Source organism: Sarcophilus harrisii, chromosome 2 (assembly GCF_902635505.1).
Source record: "Sarcophilus harrisii chromosome 2, mSarHar1.11, whole genome shotgun sequence".
NCBI lineage: Eukaryota > Metazoa > Chordata > Mammalia > Dasyuromorphia > Dasyuridae > Sarcophilus > Sarcophilus harrisii.
This window is the reverse complement of record NC_045427.1, coordinates 155,427,225-155,448,825: the sequence shown is the minus strand read 5'-3', so window position 1 is coordinate 155,448,825 and position 21,601 is coordinate 155,427,225. Positions and strand designations below refer to the sequence as shown.

Here is a 21,601-nt window from a genome sequence, read left to right as displayed (position 1 = left end):
TATAAGGCACATAGAAAATACTGACAAATGCCAAGAAAAAAAAAGCAAGACTGGTTGCAAAGAGTTTGATCTCATTAAGGAGTTTTTGATAAACAAAGATAATACAAAATGAGCCAGCTAGGACCAAGTATGTTCTCAGAAGTTTCTTCCATGATCCCAACCATGTGCATTAAGAATCAGATAAATATTGTATGCAGGCTAATTTTGTTTTAAGGTTGGGAAGATCAGAGCTTTAATTAGGAGATGTTCATAAATGAATCTGCCAACCAAAGAAACAAGAAGAGCAATCAGCACTAAGAGGATATAGGGCTATTACATTAATAATATTCAAGAATGTTAATAAAATGCCAGTTTAGCAGATGAGTGAGGAAGAAAAGATTTTTATAGTAAACTCTCTTCTCTAGTCTTTTCCTTTCTATCTCTGTGGCCACTCTGGCCTACAAATTGGCTTCATTTCATGGCCTTATTTATGGATGGAAATAAGGCTTGAGTCTATATGACAAATTATACTGCAAAATTCAGGCAAGACCTGATAGCTATTATTTGGTGGGAGGAAAGCTGTCATTCCCCAATCAAAGGGAAATGGAACAAAGGAAAGTAGCCTGGAATAATGGAAAGGAAGTGAAAAGATGAAAAGAAATTAGGAACATATAGAAAGAATTAAAAAGTTACTAAGAGCATAGAAAGAAATCACAGATTATCTACATATAAACAGACATTTATCTTAATAGAGAAATATCAAAAACTAAAGAGAAGGCAGGCTGTCAGCAGTTGGGTGTCATTTCCTAAATTCACTAAGTTCTTTTTTTTTTTTAATGAAATTTTTTTGTTTTATTTAATAGCCTTTTATTTACAGGTTATATGTATGGGTAACTTTACAACATTAACAATTGCCAAACCTCTTGTTCCAATTTTTCACCTCTTACCCCCCACCCCCTCCCCCAGATGGCAGGATGACCAGTAGATGTTAAATATATTAAAATATAAATTAGATACACAATAAGTATACATGACCAAACTGTTATTTTGCTGTACAAAAAGAATCAAACTCTGAAATATTGTACAATTAGCTTGGATTCACTAAGTTCTTGTAAAGAACATGCTGGACTTGGAGTCAAATCTCACTTCCAGTACTTGTTTCCATCACTGCTGTTATTGTAAGGCTGTGTAGAATGTGAGAATACTAAGAATCTGAGTTGGAAGGAACTTTGAGACCATTTAGTAGAATTTTTATTTTACAATGAGGAAGCTGGAGCCTAGAGAAGTAAATTACCCAAGCCCATAAGATTTGGGTTTTTGAATGAATACTTGATTTCATTAGTGACAGAATTCTATTCTTTTGTATAAATCACAATCCACTCATACCATCTCATTCTATCTGATTCTTGACAATATCTATCTACAGCTCTTTCCTTCCATCCCTCCTTCTTACCATTCCTAGTTTCTTTTGAAGTTCATTTCGATACCACATCCTATTTGAAGCCTTCACCAATCAGCCTAGTTGCAAGTTCCTCCCTCCTTATCCCATGAACAACTTGTAATTCTTCCATAAATATTTTGAATATATTTATGTCTCCAGGTGGAATGTCAGTTCCTTGAGGACAGGAACTATGTAATTTTTATCTTTGTATTCCTAGTGCCTGGAAAATGGTAGATCTTTCCTAAATGCTTGAGTATGGCTTCAATGAATCTATTTGCCCACATGCTAAAATCCTTCCTCTGTTTCATTAGAATTTTCTTGGATACCAGGCAATCCATCTATTAACCTTCATTCTCATTAAATGACTAGTCTACTTCCTTTCTCCTCTTCATAGACATCAAGAAATCCTTGACGATGTCATTTATGTCATGTGTCATAATAATCAATAAAGTCATCATAGGTAATATACTACAGTTTACATACAATTATCAAGCACCTTTCTATTGCTCTTTGGGTCACCTATGAAGTTTATTGTTCTGAGATTGGGGCATTCAAGAATTTCTACCCATGGAACATTACTGGGAGGATCTGGATTTTAAAAAGATGAACTTCTATAGAAGAAAGCAGCGTGAGAGTCATTGAAAGCGTTATATTTTTAGGGTAAAACATCAAAATGGGTCAGAAAATACAGGTTCTATCCATAGAGCATACAAGTAAAGTGACCTTTCTCACACTTAGGCTCAAGGAGTGACATGTATACTGGCTTGACTTTACTAAACTGGGCATCTGCCATAAGTAAAAGAAAAAAATTATGGAGGAGGAGAATGAAACTCTAAAACAGCAGAAAGGAGGAAGGGAAGAAGGAGTCTGACTTGCATAGCATTCTAAGTCATGAACAATTTTTTTTTTATCAGTGAAGTTTATAAAATAAAACCAGAAGGATTCTACAGATGCTTATGTTGGCTAAAGGCCAACTGGTACTAACCTGTTGTGGTTGGTTATTTTTCGAAGTCCTACCAAGTACATTGGACAGGGGTAATTTCACTGCTGCTTCTAGTTTCGGGTAATCAGATCTTCATTTTTGTGATTTTGTATTTTCTGCAGGATTTTACTAGAGCTAATAATTTCTCCTTCCTCATTGGTGTTTTAATTTAGCCAAGTTCCACAGAAGGAATGTCTACTTATTTATGTGTGAATGTGGTGGAAGGGTACGGAATACTCAGAGAAAGCTACAAAAACCACTGCTTTTTTTCTGATATCTGTCCACTTTATGCAAATACAAATCATCTCTAGGGAAGTTGTGACAAATTATTGCAAAGAAAAGAATCATTGATGCAATCTCTTCTAAAAAATGACGCCTCAGAGAGACATCTTGACATCCAAATGAAATAAAAGCAGTACACAGTCTTTGCTTTTAGCAGAAATGGGATCTAAATAATTGTTCTGCCCTACAGTTACACACATGGCAATGTAGAATCTAATGAAACCTTGACAGAGGAATTCTGTGAGTTTTCCTGGAGGCCACCTGTTGTTCTCTTGAGGGAAGGGGATTGGAGGACAGGCTGTCATAGCATCACATGCAGATTCACGGTCACCTTCCTCCTGATCAGACTGTAAGTCTATCCATGAGCTCAAGATAAAAGTCAGGGAGACCTGGCTTAGAATATCGCTTCTGATATTTAGTAGCTGTGTGGCCAAGAACGAATCACTTATCTCTTTTGATCTTACTTTATTAATCAATAAAATGAGCATTATAAAATTTATCATATCTAATTCGCAGGACTATTGTGAGGGTCAAATAAGTTAAGGTTTGTAAAACATTTTATAAATATTAAAGTGCTGAATAAATGTCACTGATTTTATCATTGTTGCTGCTGTTACTTCTATCATTCAACCTACCATAGGGATTGGCCAACAATGCAAAGAAAACTATTTGTATAATAGCACCTCCCTCTTAAGGATCTTGTGGGTATAAAATGGTGTAATATTTGTGTTTAGCTTAGCACAGTGCCTGATACATAATAGGTAGGTGCTTAATAAATGTTCCTTTCCCTACAGCATCTTAGTGGTATTTGTGCCTCTTGACAGCCCATAGAAAATAGAAAATCCATAATTACCTTAAAGTGACTTTAATTATTCCTTTTTTATTGTTTTTTGTTTTTGTTATTTACAATAGCAGGATAGCCTGGCCACAAGTCAGCAGCATGAAAAAGCTCAGCAGCACACAGAATATAGGATGCTATGTACTATTTTTAAAACTTTGGGCAAGCCCATTCATCTGTTTACTCACTTGCAAAATGAAGGGGTCAGATGCAATGATCTTTCTCTCCAAGATACTTTATAGTTCTAAATCCTGTGAATCTTCCACCCTAGTGGCAGGTCATATAGTAGTTGCCCTATTTCTCTTTTGCTTACAAGAGAACTTAGGAATGTCTTTCTGCAAAACTAAATGTCAGGGGAAACCTGATATTACTTGCAACAGAGATTTCTGAGATATTAGAAAACATCTCTTTTCAAACATCAGGAAGTTTCTAGGCCTTAGTTTGATGTCTGATATTGATGCAATGAAGTGAAAAATGACAGTTTCTTCTGTTGCTGTGGAAAAAATTTTCTACCTCTATGCTTGTCTTACTTGTTTAAAAGCATACTCTTTCTTTCTTCCTTCTTTCTTTCCTTCCTTTCTTCTTTCTTTCTATAGATTGGTTATTCAATAATAAATAAAGGTACTAAATTATATAATTTTCATGCCTTTTTGAGGTCTAAAATATGGATGATCCTGTTTTTTTTAAGAAGTATAGAATATTTCAAGTTAAAAAATCATTTATCAGGCCACAGGTTTCCTGATTAAGACAATGGTTATTCAACTACTCTTCCCCTAAAGGCAGGGAATGGAATATTATAGAGTTCAAAATCCCCAGAGAATGTCCCATAGCATTCATTCCATCTGCCCTGTTTTTCCAGGAGAGCTCAGCTGTGGCCTCCAGCCCTCCTAATCAACTTACTCACCTCTAGGTCCCAGTCTTCAGTAACTTACAAATTTCTTTTAGTAGAATTCCATTAGTGATGGGGAGTTAATTGAGTTTAGAACATGGATCCTTAAACAAGGTAAGAATATTAATCATCTTTATGTTTTTTGCATAGCACCAAAAGAAAATAAAGTTCTTTGTAAAAATCCTACCTAGAGTGTTTGCGGTATATAAAAATGACATTTATTACTTTGGCTGACATCAAAGAGATTCCTTCTGGTGAAAAGGAAGCTTTTGCCTTTGTGTGATCTATCTCTATTCCCATAAGGGGATTTTCTTGAATATATATTTTTGAATACACAAAACAATCCAATCTGATGGATTGCTCTCTATTTTGAAATAGTATTTATACCATTTTGGATAAGCACTTTCCACACCCCTTTCATTTTTGTCCTTTAACCAAGAAATATGAGGCTTTAAGAACCATTTAAAAGAATACCAGACACACACCTATGCTTCATCAATCCCACTTCCAGATATGAGAGTCTTCTAGCAGCTGACAATTTTGAGTGACACAAGTTGAGGCTCTCAGTCAGCTGTCATTTCCGTGTAAATTATCATATTGGTTTGTGATTTTCTATCCTGAGCTCTTTAATAAAACTTCTGCTGAAAACTTAGTTGCATTTACATGATTTATGATAGATGTAAGAATGGGATATCAATTGATGCTGAGTCAGGATGGATTTAATTAATTAGCCATGTATAAAGTAAAATTGCTGAGTATTGTTTAGGATCATCTGCTTTTCAAATTTTCTTAGCCAATGCCATACTGTTAGAATTACATTTAATAGTTTGCAAGTTTTAAGCAGCATTGAATTTATGCCTTGAGAGAACTTTTTTCTCAAAAAGCATTGAAGCTGATCATGCAATCCACTGGAATTCTGAAAATTCTTAAAGCTAGGAGAGAACTTCCCTCTTCCTTCTTAAAGTACAGGGTTGAGGATAACATTCCTTTCCTTTGTGGCTCCAGATGGTGCACTATTATGGAATCTTTATGGAGAGCAAAAGGAGAATTATCTGAATATTTTATCAAATTTATATAAGAATCTGTGAAGAATTTGCTTTGTTCCATTTAAATAGTTATTCAGTTAGCAAATTATTCTTTCAGGAAATTCCTTTATTCTTTTTGTCTTATTCATAGAAATCAATGAAAGAAGCAAAAACATGCATCATTATCAAGCCTTTAAATTTCTTACAATTTTGGTGCTAAATATAATACAAATCAAAAAATCATACAATAAAATTTCCCTTTTAAAATGTAATTTGTAAAGATAATTCTTTTCATCTATAAATTCAAAGTATTTTAAAACTCAAATTATTAATATTATATTATGAGCACATTATATCTGGACAAATGAATTTTAATTAATAATTAAAGCTATAAAATTTTCCACACTGTTTTCCCTTCTTTTAAGAAAAAAATATTTACTACTTATTCAATGATTAATATATCTTTGGGAAGATAAATGAGAAGAGATCATGGAATCCTAAGATTATAGGATTAGGGATCCAGAAGCACAAAAGACCTGAAACCCTGGCAAGTTCCACCTGCTCATTTTATAGATGTAGAAACTGAGCTTTAAGGATAATAAAAGCATCCTCTGCCCTCAGACAGTTGCCATTTAATGACCAAGAGAAACCAATATGTGAGATGTTTAAGAACTCCTCCAATAAACCAAGCACACTGAGGTACTCCTGTAGTTTTTATGACAGGAAAATATGTATATTGCTTGAATTCAAGTGTTCTGAGTGACATAAGACTAAAGCAGGGATGAAGCAGTCCAGTTTGGAAATGGAGCAAGTCAGAGTTTTCATGTCTGACCAGCATGGCCACAGCATGTCCATTCTGGGAGGTGTAAGGAAGCCCAGTCTAAAGTAAAAAAAAAAATCTATAACAAAAAACATGAATAAATTATAAGGAACAGAAGCCATGCTGCTTTGAGAAAGGTTATAGATTAAGCATGCGCAAATTAGAGTGACAACAATAATTAATTTTATATATTGCTTTTGAAAAGCACTTCATATACTTTTTTTCAAATTTCATTCTTTCAACAGTTCCATGGATTAGGTATTATTATTATTTTCCTTTTGCTGAGGTGGAAAACAGAAGCTCAGGGAGATAATAGAGAATTCAACAAGGGTATAAAGATTTGAATCCAGCATTTCCAAATGGAAAGGCCAGCACTAACCATGATACTGCACTGTGTATTCATAAAAGAATAAGGGATGATGATAATAAAGAAAAGCTGTGGATTTTTTTGTTTATTCACTTAATTGGCTGGTTGGTTTTTGGTCCTATTTTCTCTGATAATCTTTGGACTGAAAAAGATAGAATTAAAAAGGCTAAAATGGAGTTGATACCCAAGATAAGAAATAAGACACTAAAAGAGTACTTAGCTTCCCTAGGTGAGTTTGAATTATTAGATCCAGGTAAAGTATAGGCCCCCTTATAGTAAAAACTGGCAAATGTCATTAGTGAGTCAATGAGCCAATGACTGGCAAATGTTTTTGCTGATCCTGGAAATTTCTTGGCAAACAGAAGACATACAACAGGATAAGAAAAGAACAAATGTCCCAATTTTCCCAAATTGGACTATAACGAAGGCTGAAAAATACCAGCCAGTTTGATTCTATGGGAAATTCTACAATGTATTATTAGAAAGATGGAGAGTTGATATCTGGAATATGAATTGGTAACACAAAGAGCCAGCATGTTTTCACAAAAAAAAAAAAAAAAAGACTAACCACATTTCAATTTCTGAGAGGGTTATTTTTAAGGTTCATTGGGGAAATGTTACAGATATAGATCATCTAGATTTTAAGTTGAGGGTCTGTATAAGCTTCTCATGGCATTCTTATGGAAATAATGGAGAGATGCATGCTACATGGTAATATAAATATGAACTATAGCATATTTAAGTGAATTAGATGGCAGGGACAAAAAGTAGTCATTAGCAGTTGAGAGTCAGCTTGCACAGCAGTGTCTGGGGGAATGACCTAAATATCTGGGATTGTGTCAGTGCTGTTTAACATTTACATCAATGACTTAAATAAAAGTATAGATAATATGCTACTCAATTATTTCAGTTGTGTTCAACTCTTCATCATTCCATTTTGGGGATTTTCTTGGCAAAATACTTGATTGGTTAGCCAGTTCATTTTCCAACTCATTTTACTTTATTTTTATTTTGCTTTATCCACTCTGCCACCTCGCTGCCCTATGATAGTTAACATTCATATCAGATTTACAGATGACACAAAAATGGTAACTAAAATGTTGGAGGACAAGAAATCCAACATAATGGCATAGGGTCTGAAGATAATACTCTGCTGGGACTGATGGAATGAATTATGCATGTTCATCTTAGAAAGAAGAAGACTTTAGGAACTTCAGGTATTTGAAGGAATATCTTCTAGAATAGGGATTAGATTCCTGCTTGTTCCCATAAGGACCAATTAAGAATAATGGGCAGAAGTAGCAAATAAACATAATTGGGCTTGTCATAAGGAACAGATAACTTAACAATTTAAACTCTCCAGAGGGCAGCCCTGGGTGATAGTCATTTTGCCTCCATGAGAAATCTTTCAGAGGCTAGATGGTAACTTCTCAGGCATGTTGTAGAAAGGATTCTTAAATCAACTATGCATTCAGTGAGATAGTCTCCAAGATGGTTTCTATCTCAAAGATAATGGGGAGTTAGTTACCCTGGGCATATATGTGTGTGTGTGTTTGTGTGTGTGTGTGTATAGCTAGATATACATACATATATATATATATATATATATATACACACATATATATATATATATAGGTGGTATGTGTATATATGTATATACATGTGAGTTAAATTCCAAGAGCCTGATGTTAATAGTTTTAATTATTATATCTTAAACGTTAGCCATAGAATATCACTTATGAGTACAAATTGGTGTCCTTTTGACTAAGGGCCATAGAAACATGCATTTCTGTGCAAAGAGAGTTCTCTTAATATAATATAGTTCTTCAAGATAGGAAGTAATTTAAAGGGAATTGTTATTAATATTTATTTATAATCAATAAGATTGCAGTTTCTCCTTGAAGTTGCTAGGCATTAATTGCTTAATCATGTATATAATATATGATTTTATATTTATAATTTTAAGTCCCAGTAGGTTTTCTGAAGATACATGGTGGAGAGAGTGAGAGATTTGACATTAGGAAAATCTGGTACATGTGACTGTTTAGCTTTCTACAATTAGAATTAGAAGATTTAACCATTAACAACAATCCTGAAATACATTATTTTGAGATGTCATCTATTTTCTTTTTTTTTTTTTTCTATTGAAAAACTTTTTTATTGTGGGTAAAGTGGGAGAGCTGGACACCGTTTAGATGATTCTGATTTTGTTGACAACATCTAGAACATTGTAGTCTGAAGCAAGGCAAAAGGCCTTCTTCTGTCCACCAGGCCAGAGCAGTGTGTTGCCTGTGGCCATGTTGATCAGCTACAATTCCTTTACTGCCTACTTGATCTGATGGTTGTTGGCCTTGAAGTCTACAAGTCTTAATCTTCTTCGTAGCAGACTCAGTGGTCAAGAGAAACTTAATGAGGGCAGAGCTTGTTTCTCCAACAGGAATTTTTCTGAGGGTATTTGGGCTGTCTTCAAAGTCTTAGCGTCTTGGGTTGCCAGAAGGTGCGAGAGGTTTGGATCTCCTTTTTGTGGCTATGGACAATCTTCAACACTGCCTTTTTGGCCTTCAAGGCATTTGATTTGGCTTTTGTCTTTGGGAGGAACAACAGCTTCCTTCTTCACCTTCTGAGCCATCTTGGGAGAAAGGCTGTTTTATTGTGGCCATGAGCTATGGTTTAATCTGTATTGATATCTTTCAGTGTAGGAATCTACTTCTTTTATCACTTCCCCAACAGATGCAGAGCATCCATTTGTTCACAGACTTAGTCTTGGGGAATGCGACCTGAAACATTAGATATCGAATCCATGGATTTTCTCTCTCTTTTTTTTTTTTTTTTTGTATTTTTCACTAATATTTGAGTCGACACTCATAAGGATTGCTTTGTCACATACTGTCAATATCAAGTTGCTCGTGATAGAGACAAATCTCACACTTGGAAGCATTTTTATTTATATCTGATTCATGCAACAAACAGATTTCTCTCTAACACATAATGTCCTCAGTATGAAACTTTGAGAGTTCAGGTTATTTTTCAATTATTGATTTTTCTTCTAAATGCTACAGCTTCTATTGGCATGTCAGTTGAAAGGCTTGACTGGTGACAAGGAGAATCAGGGTTAATTCAGCTAATCATATCCACTGATAGAGCTTTGGGCTTACAGTCAGGTGGAATTGGGTTCAAATGTTGCCTGGGCAAGACTAGTGTCAGATTCAATTTCCTCATCTATCTGAGCATAATAATAACTCCTGCCTCACAAGGTTGTTGTAAGGATCAAACAAGGTAATATATGTTAAATCTTTTCCAAAACTTAAAATGCTAACTATTATTTTAATTGAATACAAATAAAATTAATGTGTAGAAACAGGTCATACGACATTAAAATGTCAATAATATATTCAATGTCCCTATACTGCCTCTTTGATAATGATATGCTCATTAACCTGCCTGGGGAGAGGGGAATTGGGAGGAATTTATCGTAAAGACCCATAAGAATATCTAAGTAAATGAAGTCATATCCTATAAGAGACTCCCTTATCCCCTTCATTATTAGGGCTATCTTTCCTCTTCAAATTATCCTATACATACTATTGATAAATTTAGTTTCAAGTGGCTACTATTGGCCATCTGCCCAAACCTGTTCAACAAAAAGACCAATCATTAGTTATATTTACTCTAGTGGTTATTATGGGGAGACAACTTTAAAAAAAGAGGTGATAGAGGATAGTCATGGGAAAAGAAAAGATTTAAGATGAAGGGAAATCCATTGTCTAAGGAATAGGAATTCCAGAAGGTACCATGAACAGATTGGGTAGAATTAAGTTCAAATTTTGGAGTAGAAGTATTGCAGAAAACAGAAATGAGAAATCAGGGGGTGCCTAAATCAGGGGTAAGCATAAAAATGCTTACAAGTGTGAGATTTGAATCCATCATAAGCAATTTGGTGTGAAACTATGTGACAAAGGGTCAAGATCCACATATTAGGGGAAAAATCCATGGATTAGCCATCTAATCTTTCAATGCTTCAGACCACACCCCCTAAGACTAAGTCTGCAGACAAATTGATGGTCTGACTCCATGGGGAAAGAGAGGAGGGAAAAAAATTTCTGCACTGAAGCTCCTCATACAGATTAAATCATAGTTCCTGGCCACCACAAAAAAGATGACATCCTAAAATAATGTACCTCAGGACCATTGTTAATGGCTAACTCCCCTTAATTCTTGTTGGAAAGCTCAATAGTCACATGTGCCAGTTTTTCCTAACTTCTAAACTGTTATTCTCTCCATGATGTACCCTTAGGAAACCTTCTGGAAGTGAATAGAGCTTGGCTAATGATCTATACATCAGAATTTCTGGGATGTGAAGGTTTGGCTATGTATAAGAATATTCATCATTGAAAAGAGGGCACCACTGGGCTCAGCAGGAGGCCAGAAGTCAGAGGGATGGTAGCCCTTCTCTGCACAGAAGTTCTTTCCATCCCACCGGGGATACGGGGCTGGCAGCAAGAGACAGAAGTTGCCTTTTGCTGGCCCAGATGGAAGTGTGTGCTTCGGTGCAGATGGGGGATCCCTGGCCCTTGCAGCCTTCCCTTAGGGGACATGCTGTGCCTAGTAGGAGGGTAGGACTTCCTCTGAGGTCTTTTCACCTGAGAAGCCTGGTTACCTCATAAGGTAGGAAAGCAGTAGATTCCCTGCCATGAAGAAATCTTTTGGAGAAGATGCAGGACACTTGGCTGGATGCCTAATAGCCTTTCCTCAGTGGACATACTGTATCCAGGAGGAGATGGAAGGCCTAGGGCACTAGTGCATGCAATTTTTGTTCAAATTCAGCCTCAGACAGTTTCTAGCTGTGTAACTCTGGGAGAGACACTTAACCTCGATCATAACATGGGGATAATAACTACTTTACAAAGTTGTTTTGAGGATCCAATGAGGTAATATTTGTAAAATGTGCTTAACACACACGCATATATACTAGATGCTATATAAATGCTTATTCCCTTTTCTTCTCTTCCTCTTTTCCCTTTCTGCTATGTTTCCAATTAAGTTATATGGACAAAACTTAATAGAGTTGATCACACAATCATGGTTTGAATGTATATAATTCTTTATACACTATGAAGCAAAAGAATCATATATATATATATATATATATATATATATATATATATATATATATAACTACTGAATGGTGGATTGATTGTATGACTCCATCAGACATGCATCCCTTATTTGTCTAAAGGCCATCCCCAATTACAGATGTTCCAGGAACATAGTTCAAAAGCAATGATTTAGAGCTCCCTTTTGACTATTCTCTTCCAGTTTTTCATTCCTTAACTTCTTGTCATTGCCCAATCCATAGAAAACTAAGGATAAAGAGTAGTAATTCTAGATCCAGCCACTTTTCCTGTCACCACTCTGCTGATATTTGAAATCTTTAATCCTTCTTCTCCACTTCTTATCAGAGCAGCTAGCTCAGTATTGGATTTTTTGGATCCTGTTCTTTCCTTTTTATCTGATCATTCAGAATGAAGAGGTGGAATGGGCTTAAGGGGATTTCCACAAATGGAAAGATGGCTTCCATTAAAACTCTCTCTTTCCCATATCCTGGCTTCCATCAATTTCTCCCCTGTTTAACACTTATTTCCTGGTTCCTTTCACCACAAAGTTCTTCTCTGTATATAACCCCAAGTTCAGGTACATCTTTTTCCTGGGAAGAAGGCAGGTCTGTAGGAGCAAAAGAATTATACATATTGTATTCTCCCAATAGAATGTAGGCTCACTGTGAATGAAATCTTTTGTTGTTTTTCCTTGTGTCCCTAAATCCCAGTACAATGACTTATATGTTGTAGGCTTTTAATAAATGCTTTTAGATTGGATTGGATTGGATTGAATTGAATTGGACTGATTTGGATTGTGTTAGGAGAAAAAAAGGAAAAACAGAAAGCCAGAAATGATTTATGGTATTTCTTTGGCCATGTGCTGCTAAACTAGGCCATAGTTATAGCCAGGAGAAAAATTGTTGCTTACAGCTGGTTTTGACAACTCAGTGATATCTATAATATCACTGAATACTATTGTTTTAATTGATATTTATAATAGGCAAGAGAACAACAAGCAGGCCTTTCAACATGACTGCACTTTAATACAGGAAGAAATTTCTCCTTGATCTGCCTCTTAAAATCACCATGTAGCACACACTACATAAGTGGAAAAAGTAGATAACATTAAGGAATTCAAAAGGAAATGATTATTCTATTATAGTCTCACCAAGAAATCCATCCTATACTATCCATCCATCCTTAGCTTTGCTATGTTAAACCTCTAACCTTTCAAAAGACAATGAAGGGAAAGGATGCTTTTGTAAAATTGCTCATATGTTGTTATGCTATTTTGGGCCAATAAAGATTGGGTCATTCTGCTACAGCTGCAATAGTCAGAAAAAAAGGATTGCTTCCTTCCTCCTCTTGGCTGTGGGTACCTTGGCTTTACATCCTGAATCACATTTTTTAAACTCCCTAGAGTTCAGTGAAGAAGGAAGATGAGGACTGTTTTTGTTTTATTTTGTTTTGTTTTTGAGAAAGATGAATTCAATGGTATATATGCTACTGAAATCTGCGACTACTTGTTTTTATTTTTGTAATTTTTGGTACCTGGTGCTTGAATGAATAAATTTGAATGAATATATAGCTAATATTTATATAGAGCTTTAAAATGTCTCATTTTTGTCCTTATTTTTTTTTTATTTAATAGCCTTTTATTTACAGGATATATACATGGGTAACTTTACAGCATTAACAATTGCCAAACCTCTTGTTCCAATTTTTCACCTCTTACCCCCCCCACCCCCTCCCCTAGATGGCAGGATGACCAGTAGATGTTAAATATATTAAAATATAAATTAGATACACAATAAGTATACCTGACCAAAAAGTTATTTTGCTGTAGAAAAAGAATCAGACTCTGAAATATTGTACAATTAGCTTGTGAAGGAAATCAAAAATGCAGGTTGCATAAATATAGAGATTGGGAATTCAATGTAATGGTTTTTAGTCATCTCCCAGAGTTCTTTTTCTGGGCATAGCTAGTTCAGTTCATTACTGCTCCATTAGAAATGATTTGGTTGATCTTGTTGCTGAGGATGGCCTGATCCATCAGAACTGGTCATCATCTAGTATTGTTGTTGAAGTATATAATGATCTCCTGGTCCTGCTCATTTCGCTCAGCATCAGTTCATGTAAGTCTCTCCAGGCCTTTCTGAAATTATCCTGTTGGTCATTTCTTACAGAACAGTAATATTCCATAATTTTCATATACCACAATTTATTCAACCATTCTCCAACTGATGGACATCCATTCAGTTTCCAGTTTTTAGCCACTACAAAAAGGGCTGCCACAAACATTCGTGCACATACAGGTCCCTTTCCCTTCTTTATAATCTCTTTGGGATATAATCCCAGTAGTAACACTGCTGGATCAAAGGGTATGCACAGTTTGATAACTTTTTGAGCATAGTTCCAAACTACTCTCCAAAATGGTTGGATTCGTTCACAACTCCACCAACAATGCATCAATGTCCCAGTTTTCCTGCATCCCCTCCAACAATCTTCATTATTTTTTCCTGTCATCTTAGCCAATCTGACAGGTGTGTAGTGGTATCTTAGAGTTGTCTTAATTTGCATTTCTCTGATTAATAATGACTTGGAGCATCTTTTCATATGACTAGAAATAGTTTCAATTTCTTCATCTGAGAATTGTCTGTTCATATCCTTTGACCATTTTTCAATTGGAGAATGGCTTGATTTTTTATAAATTAGAGTTAATTCTCTATATATTTTGGAAATGAGGCCTTTATCAGAACCTTTGACTGTAAAAATATTTTTCCCAGTTTATTGCTTCCTTCTAATCTTGTCTGCATAGTTTTATTTGTACAAAACTTTTCAGTTTGGTATAATCGAAATTTTCTATTTTGTGATCAGTAATGATCTCTAGTTCTGCTTTGGTCATAAAGACTTTCCCTTCACAGGTCTGAGAGGTAAACTATCCTATGTTCCTCTAATTTATTAATAATTTCATTCTTTATGCCTAGGTCATGAACCCATTTTGACCTTATCTTGGTGTACAGCGTTAAGTATGGATCAATGCCTAGTTTCTGCCATATTAGTTTCCAATTTTTCCAGCAATTTTTATCAAACAGTAAGTTCTTATCCCAAAGCTGGTATCTTTGGGTTTGTCAAAGACTAGGTTGCTATATTTGTTGACTGTTTTGTCCTTGAACTAATCTATTCCACTGATCAACTAATCTATTCCTTAGCCAATACCAAATGGTTTTGGTAACTGCTTCTATAATATAATTTTAGATCTGGTACAGCTAAGCCACCATCATTTGATTTTTTTTTTCATTAATTCCTTGAAATTCTTGACCTTTTGTTTTCCATATGAACTTTGTTGTTTTTTTCTAGGTTATTAAAATAGTTTTTGGGAGTCTGATTGGTATAGCGTAAATAAATAGATTAGTTTAGGTAATATTGTCATCTTTATTATATTTGTCTTATCAAGAGCATTTAATATTTTTCAATTGGTTAGATCAGACTTAATTTGTGTGAAAAGTGGTCTGTAATTTTGCTCATAAAGTTTCTGATTTTCCTTGGCAGATAGATTCCTAAATATTTTATATTATCAGTAGTTACTTTAAATGGAATTTCTCTTTGTAACTCTGACTGTTGGATTTTGTTAGTGATATATAAGAATGCTGATGACTTATGTGGGTGTATTTTATAACCAGCAACTTTGCTAAAGTTGTGGATTATTTCTAATAACTTTTTAGCAGAATCTCTGGGGTTCTCTAAGTATACCATCATGTCATCGGCAAAGAGTGATAATTTGGCTTCCTCATTGCCCTTATTCCTTTAATCTCTTTCTCAGCTCTTATTGCTATAGCTAGCATTTCTAATACAATATTAAATAGTAACAGTGATAGTGGGCAACCTTGTTTCACTCCAGATCTTATTGGGAATGGTTGCAGTTTGTCTCCATTACATATGATGCTTACTGATGGTTTTAAATAGATGCTGCTGATTATTTTAAGGAAAAGTCCATTTATTCCTGTACTCTCAAGTGTTTTTAATAGGAATGGATGTTGGATTTTATCAAATGCTTTTTCTGCATCTATTGAGATGATCATATGGTTTTTGTTAATTTGGTTATTAACATGGCCAATAATATTGATAGTTTTCCTAATATTGAACCAGCCCTGCATTCCTGGTATAAATCCTACTTGATCATAGTGTATTATCTTGGAGATGATTTTCTGTAGTCTTTTTGCTAATATCTTATTTAAGATTTTAGCATCAATATTCATTAGGGAGATTGGTCTATAATTTTCTTTCTCTGTTTTCAGCCTACCTGGTTTAGGTATCAGTACCATGTCTGTGTCATAGAAGGAATTTGGTAGGACTCCTTCATTCCCTATTTTATCAAATAATTTATATAGCATTGGGGCCAATTGTTCTTTAAATGTTTGGTAAAATTGCATGTAAATCCATCTGGTCCTGGGGATTTTTTCTTAGGGAGTTGTTTAATTGCCTGTTCTATTTCTTTTTCTGAAATGGGACTATTCAAGCAATTTACTTCCTCCTCTGTTAGTCTGGGAAGTCTGTATTTTTGGAGGTAGTCATCCATTTCACTTAGATTATCAAATTTATTGGCATAAAGTTGAGCAAAATAATTCCTTATTATTTCTCTAATTTCCTCTTCATTGGTGGAAAGTTCTCCCTTTTCATTTTTAAGACTACTAATTTCATTTTCCTCCCTCCTTTTTCTAATCAGATTTACCAAAGGCTTATCTATTTTATTGGCTTTTCATAGAACCAACTCTTAGTTTTATTAATTAGTTCAATAGTTTTTTACTTTCAATATTTTTAATTTCTCCTTTTAATTTTAGAATTTCAATTTAGTATTTGATTGGGGTTTTTAATTTGGTCTTTTTAGTTTTTTAGTTGCAAGCCAATTCATTAATCTTTTCTTTCTCTGTTTTATTCAAGTAAGCCTCTAAGGATATAAAATTCCCTCTTATTACGCTTTGGCTGCATCCCACAAATTTTGGTATGATGTCTCATCATTGTCATTATCTTGAGTGAAATTATTAATTGTATCTATAATTTGCTGCTTCACCCAATCATTCTTTAAGATGAGATTGTTTAGTTTCCAATTATTTTTTGGTCTATTTCCCCCTAACTTTTTGTGGAATGTAGTTTTTATTGCATCATGATCTGAAAAGAAAGCATTTACTATTTCTGCTTTCTTGCATTTAATTTTGAGGTCTTTATGTCCTAATATATGGTCAATTTTTGAATAGGTTCCATGAACTGCTGAGAAGAAAGTATATTCCCTTCTATCTCCATTCAATTTTCTCCAAAGATCCAACATACCTAATTTTTCTAATATTCTATTTACGTCTTTAATTTCTTTCTTATTTGTTTTGTGGTTTGATTTGTCTAATTCTGAGAGTGCAAGGTTGAGATCTCCTACTATTACAGTTTTGTTGTCTATTTCTTCTTGCAACTCTCTTAACTTCTCCTTTAGGAAGTTGAGTGCCATACCACTTGGTGCATATATGTTTAATATTGATATTGCTTCATTGTTTATGCTACCCTTTAGCAGGATGTAGTTTCCTTCCTTATCTCTTTTAATTAGATCAATTTTTACTTTTGCTTGATCTGAGATAAGTATGGCTACCCCTGCTTTTTTGACTTCACCTGAAGCATAATAGATTTGCTCCAGCCTTTTACCTTTACTCTATATGTATCCCCCTGCTTTAAATGTGTTTCTTGTAAACAACATATTGTAGGGTTCTGACTTTTGATCCAGTCTGCTATCTGCCTCCTCTTTATGGGGGAGTTCATCCCATTCACGTTTACGGTTAGAATTACTAAATCTGTATTTCCTGCCATCCTAATAACCCCAGATTGTGCTTTACTTATTCTTGCCTCATTTTTGTCCTTATTAACAACCCTGGAAAGTATGTAACATTTTCCTCATTTTACATATGAAAAAATTGAGGCAGACATCAGTTATGTGATTTGCCCAGAATCATGAAGCTAATAATTGTCTGAGACTATATTTGAACTCAGGTCTTCCTAATTGTCCAGTGCTATCTATCTACCTATCATGCCATGAAGTTGCCATAAATTTATCAATAAACACAGATAGTAAACTGGCTTAATCAGTTCTGATGTCATTCTGTCCTGGATTGTTAGTCTGATCATGATATCCTTAAGTTCCTTCCATTTAGTGTTCCAACCATTCCTTCTAGACTTGGGTGAAAACCAACTCAGCCAAGTTTTCTGATAAGTGGGAAGCAACCCTAAGCAAACTGCACCCCCATGAATGCATATTAGGAAGGATATGTCACCTCACCTTCCAAAATTCTTAATAGGTAGAATCCCTTGTATTATTTGAATTCTGCCCCCCAACCTCAGAAATTTCACTTAGCCAAATTCCCAAATAAGTAGTTTGAGACAGAACCTGCACTCAGTCAACTGTCCTTTATTACATCTGCTATGTGTATGAAAGCCCTAGGAATAAAAGGGGAAATTTTTAAGTTTTCTTTCAAGGATTCATTCCCTAAGGTTCAGACAACTTGAAAACAATTGCTTTTGCTTATACATAGGATGTATACGGGATTAATTAAGGTAGCCTTAAAAGGAAGATATAAAGATTAAGGACTTGGAAAGGATTCCTACAGAAGGTAGAACAACAGCTGAGATGTAAAGAAGGTCAGAGAGATGAGGAGGCAGAGATGTGAAAGAAGAGAATTACAGGGCCTGGGGGACAGTCAGTGAAAATGTTTACAATTGGGAGATAAAATGTTATGTTTGAGAAACAACAAGAAGATTAGTATCAAAAGATCGCAGAGTCTGTTGATGGTAGTGAGGTGTAAGAAGACTAGAAATGGACCAGTTTATGAAGCACTTTAAATGCAAAATAGATTATTTCTTATATATATATATATATATATATATATATATATATATATATATATATATTTGGGGGCAATAAGAAGTCAAAACATTGACTAGGGGATGATATGATTTATGATACCTTCCCTTTAGGAAGGTGTTTGATAGGTGAGTTGAGATAAGATCAACAAGTAAGTTATTAGAATAGTCATGAACTAATGATGACCTATACCAGACTGATTGCTCAATTCCAACTTTATAAATTTTATAAGCTCTTACTTTTTCCAAGAGTATTCCCAATAGGATTATATGGGTGATGTTTTTTTTTTGTCTTTTTATATTTTGTCTTAGTGTCTCTGTGCTCTGATACATGGTCATTTTTTTAATAAAAGTTTCACATACAGATGACAAATATGTATATTTTTTGTAGTATCATTTAGCAGATTCCCTAAATCTTTTAGTTTTACTTTCTCAAGCAAATATTTTCCCCTTTGCTTATCTAAGAGATTATGTGACCTTCTCCTATTTGGCTTATCTAAAATTAAGAAGGGAAATTTAAGTTTTCTGCCAGTATAATGTTTTGGCAGAAAGGCAGGAAAGAGATAAGATTTGGAGGGGAAGATGATAAATTAAGTTTAACTTTTAGATATCCTAAGCTTGTGATGCTTATTATATATCTAGATAGAGCTATATAGAAAATACTTGAAGTTACAAGAAGGGAGCTTGGAAGAAAAGTCAGGATTCAATAAATAGGTTCATTTTTTTCAGATATAGTAATTCTTATATAACTGGGCACTCATTTAGTAAATATTTATTAAATGTCTACTGTGTGGTGAGCACTCCATTAGATCCCAATTCAGAAATAATACTCTTAAAAGTGATAGGTAAGGCCATAGGGATATATGAAATAATACATACTATAGTTCAGTAGATAGTTCATTTTTAACTTCCTTCCAGTAACCAAAAATAAAACTTTTTCTATGAGTAATATTGAAATTAAAATTAGAGAAGATAATTTCTCTTCCATAATCAGGAAGGAATCTACTTATTCCTTCCTTCAACTCAGTGACATATAAAAGTACAGTTACTTCTTTTGTTTTAGAGGCACTATGGCATATTGGAAAGTATGCTAGTGTTAAATTCAAGATTTGGATTCAAATCCTGCCTTCAACATTTAAGTTGCTGTATGATCAGGGCTAGTTTTCAAAGCTTCTATCTTCTCAATGTAAAATGAAGATAATAATACCTATTTCACAGGATTACATTGTAATTATGAGGCTTAAATGAGATAATATATCTCAAGTAAATGTGCTTTAAACCTTAAACAAAATACCAATATTTTACATTATCATTCATTGATATTGAAGTTTCTTTCCAAAGAATTGTGTGTGTAATAGTATAATGATGCTATTTGCTAAAGGCGAAATCAAGGTATAAAGATATTAATTCTGGAGGGGTTCAGAATAATATTTTTAACATCAATAATTCAAATAAATCAAATAATTCAAAGACCAGTCCATCATAATTATTTGTCTGCCAACACTTTCTCAAATTGGCTGGACAGAAATGTGATGACAGAATCTCTATTTTTTTTAAATCAACATCTCTCACAGATACTGCTTGAATGTCCACTGGTATATGAGCATTTATGCTAAAATCCTAAAAGAGGCATTTGATTATAGTCTACCCTCATTTTTGAGAAATGCTGGTTCTCAGTTTGTCTTCTTTTCAGCACTGGAGGGATCTCCACCATTGTGAAATACTACCCTCTCTGCTAGTTACAGATGAGGCATTTTTAGAATGCAACGGTCAGGCACTGGTCAGAATCATCTCCCAATCTGATTGTAAATGCAGTTTTGGCCCATTTCATGAAGCCCTTTGAGGCAGTCATCAGTGCTTAGTGAGCTGCTACAAGCAACTCATTTCTCCTCTTGCTGAACCTGTTCCAAAGGGTCAAAATCCATCTCCCCTGTGACAGCCGTTTGGGGGAGAGGGGAGGCTAATGTAGCCTCTGGCAGAGTTTTCACCTTGAAGAACAAGTAATAGCCTTAGATGTTACTTGTAACCACAGAAAACTAAGCCACTTGCCTAAAAGGCTTGAAAGTCAATAACGTCAAAGTTTTCATCAAATTTATTAAACTATTTCTCTCTATATATATTTTTTCCTTTCAAATAGATGAGAGGAATAACTTGAGTAGCCATAGTTTCAAAGAGTCAGTGACTTTAGCATACTGAAAGGACTCATGCCCATGTGACTGGAGCAGCTGAAAGAGTGAGAATTCCATTTCAGCCCTATAATAACTCCAACGGAAGGAAAAGTAGTCTGTAGAGCTGGATGCAGAAGGAGTAAGTTGGAATAATTGGGTGAAACTGAGAAAGGTAATTTAGGTTGAAGAAGCGGGAAGAAGTAAAAAAGTTTCTCAGTGAGGTGTCAAATCATGACATGGTATCCCAGGAGCAATGCCCATGACTACCGAGAATAGATAAAATCATGAAAGCTATGATGTAGTAGATGAATTCTTCCTGCTCTAGAAAAAGAGCAAATACTCCCAACGTTTTCTTTGGCTTCCTTAATTTTAATGACACCATGGAGTATGAAAAAATGTCTGTCTTTTTTTGGAGTAAATCTAAAACAGTGCATATCCTGAAATTCCTAGATTAATAAAATGTTGAATCAATCATTGCAGCATCCCTATAGACAGACATTGTAGAGGAGATGATTATTAATAGATTGTGTTGATAGACTTCTGCCCCTCCTCATTGGATGATGCTCCCTTTCTGTTTCATGAATATGTCTGTTTGCCTGGTAGAAAGAGGAGTAGCACAGGATGTAGAAATAAAGATGGATTGGAGTCAGGAGAAGCTTGGCTCAGAACCTACCTATCATGCTTATTAGCTATGTGATACTGAATAAGTCACATAATCTTTGAACTTCAATTTTATCATCTGCAAAAGGGGATATGGAAGATACCTGCCTTATAGTATTTGGGGATTTTTTAAAGCCTTACTAATTTATGTAAAGTG

General features: G+C 34.6%; 1 protein-coding gene and 1 pseudogene across 2 annotated transcripts in view; one reads left to right on the top strand and one right to left on the bottom strand.

Annotated features, from left to right (window-relative positions):
• The window catches only part of MACROD2 (mono-ADP ribosylhydrolase 2), a 2,094,477-nt gene that overhangs the window by 1,882,961 nt on the left and 189,915 nt on the right, over window positions 1-21,601 (top strand). The window lies entirely within an intron of this gene.
• LOC100926878 lies at window positions 8,798-9,448 on the bottom strand (annotated as a pseudogene).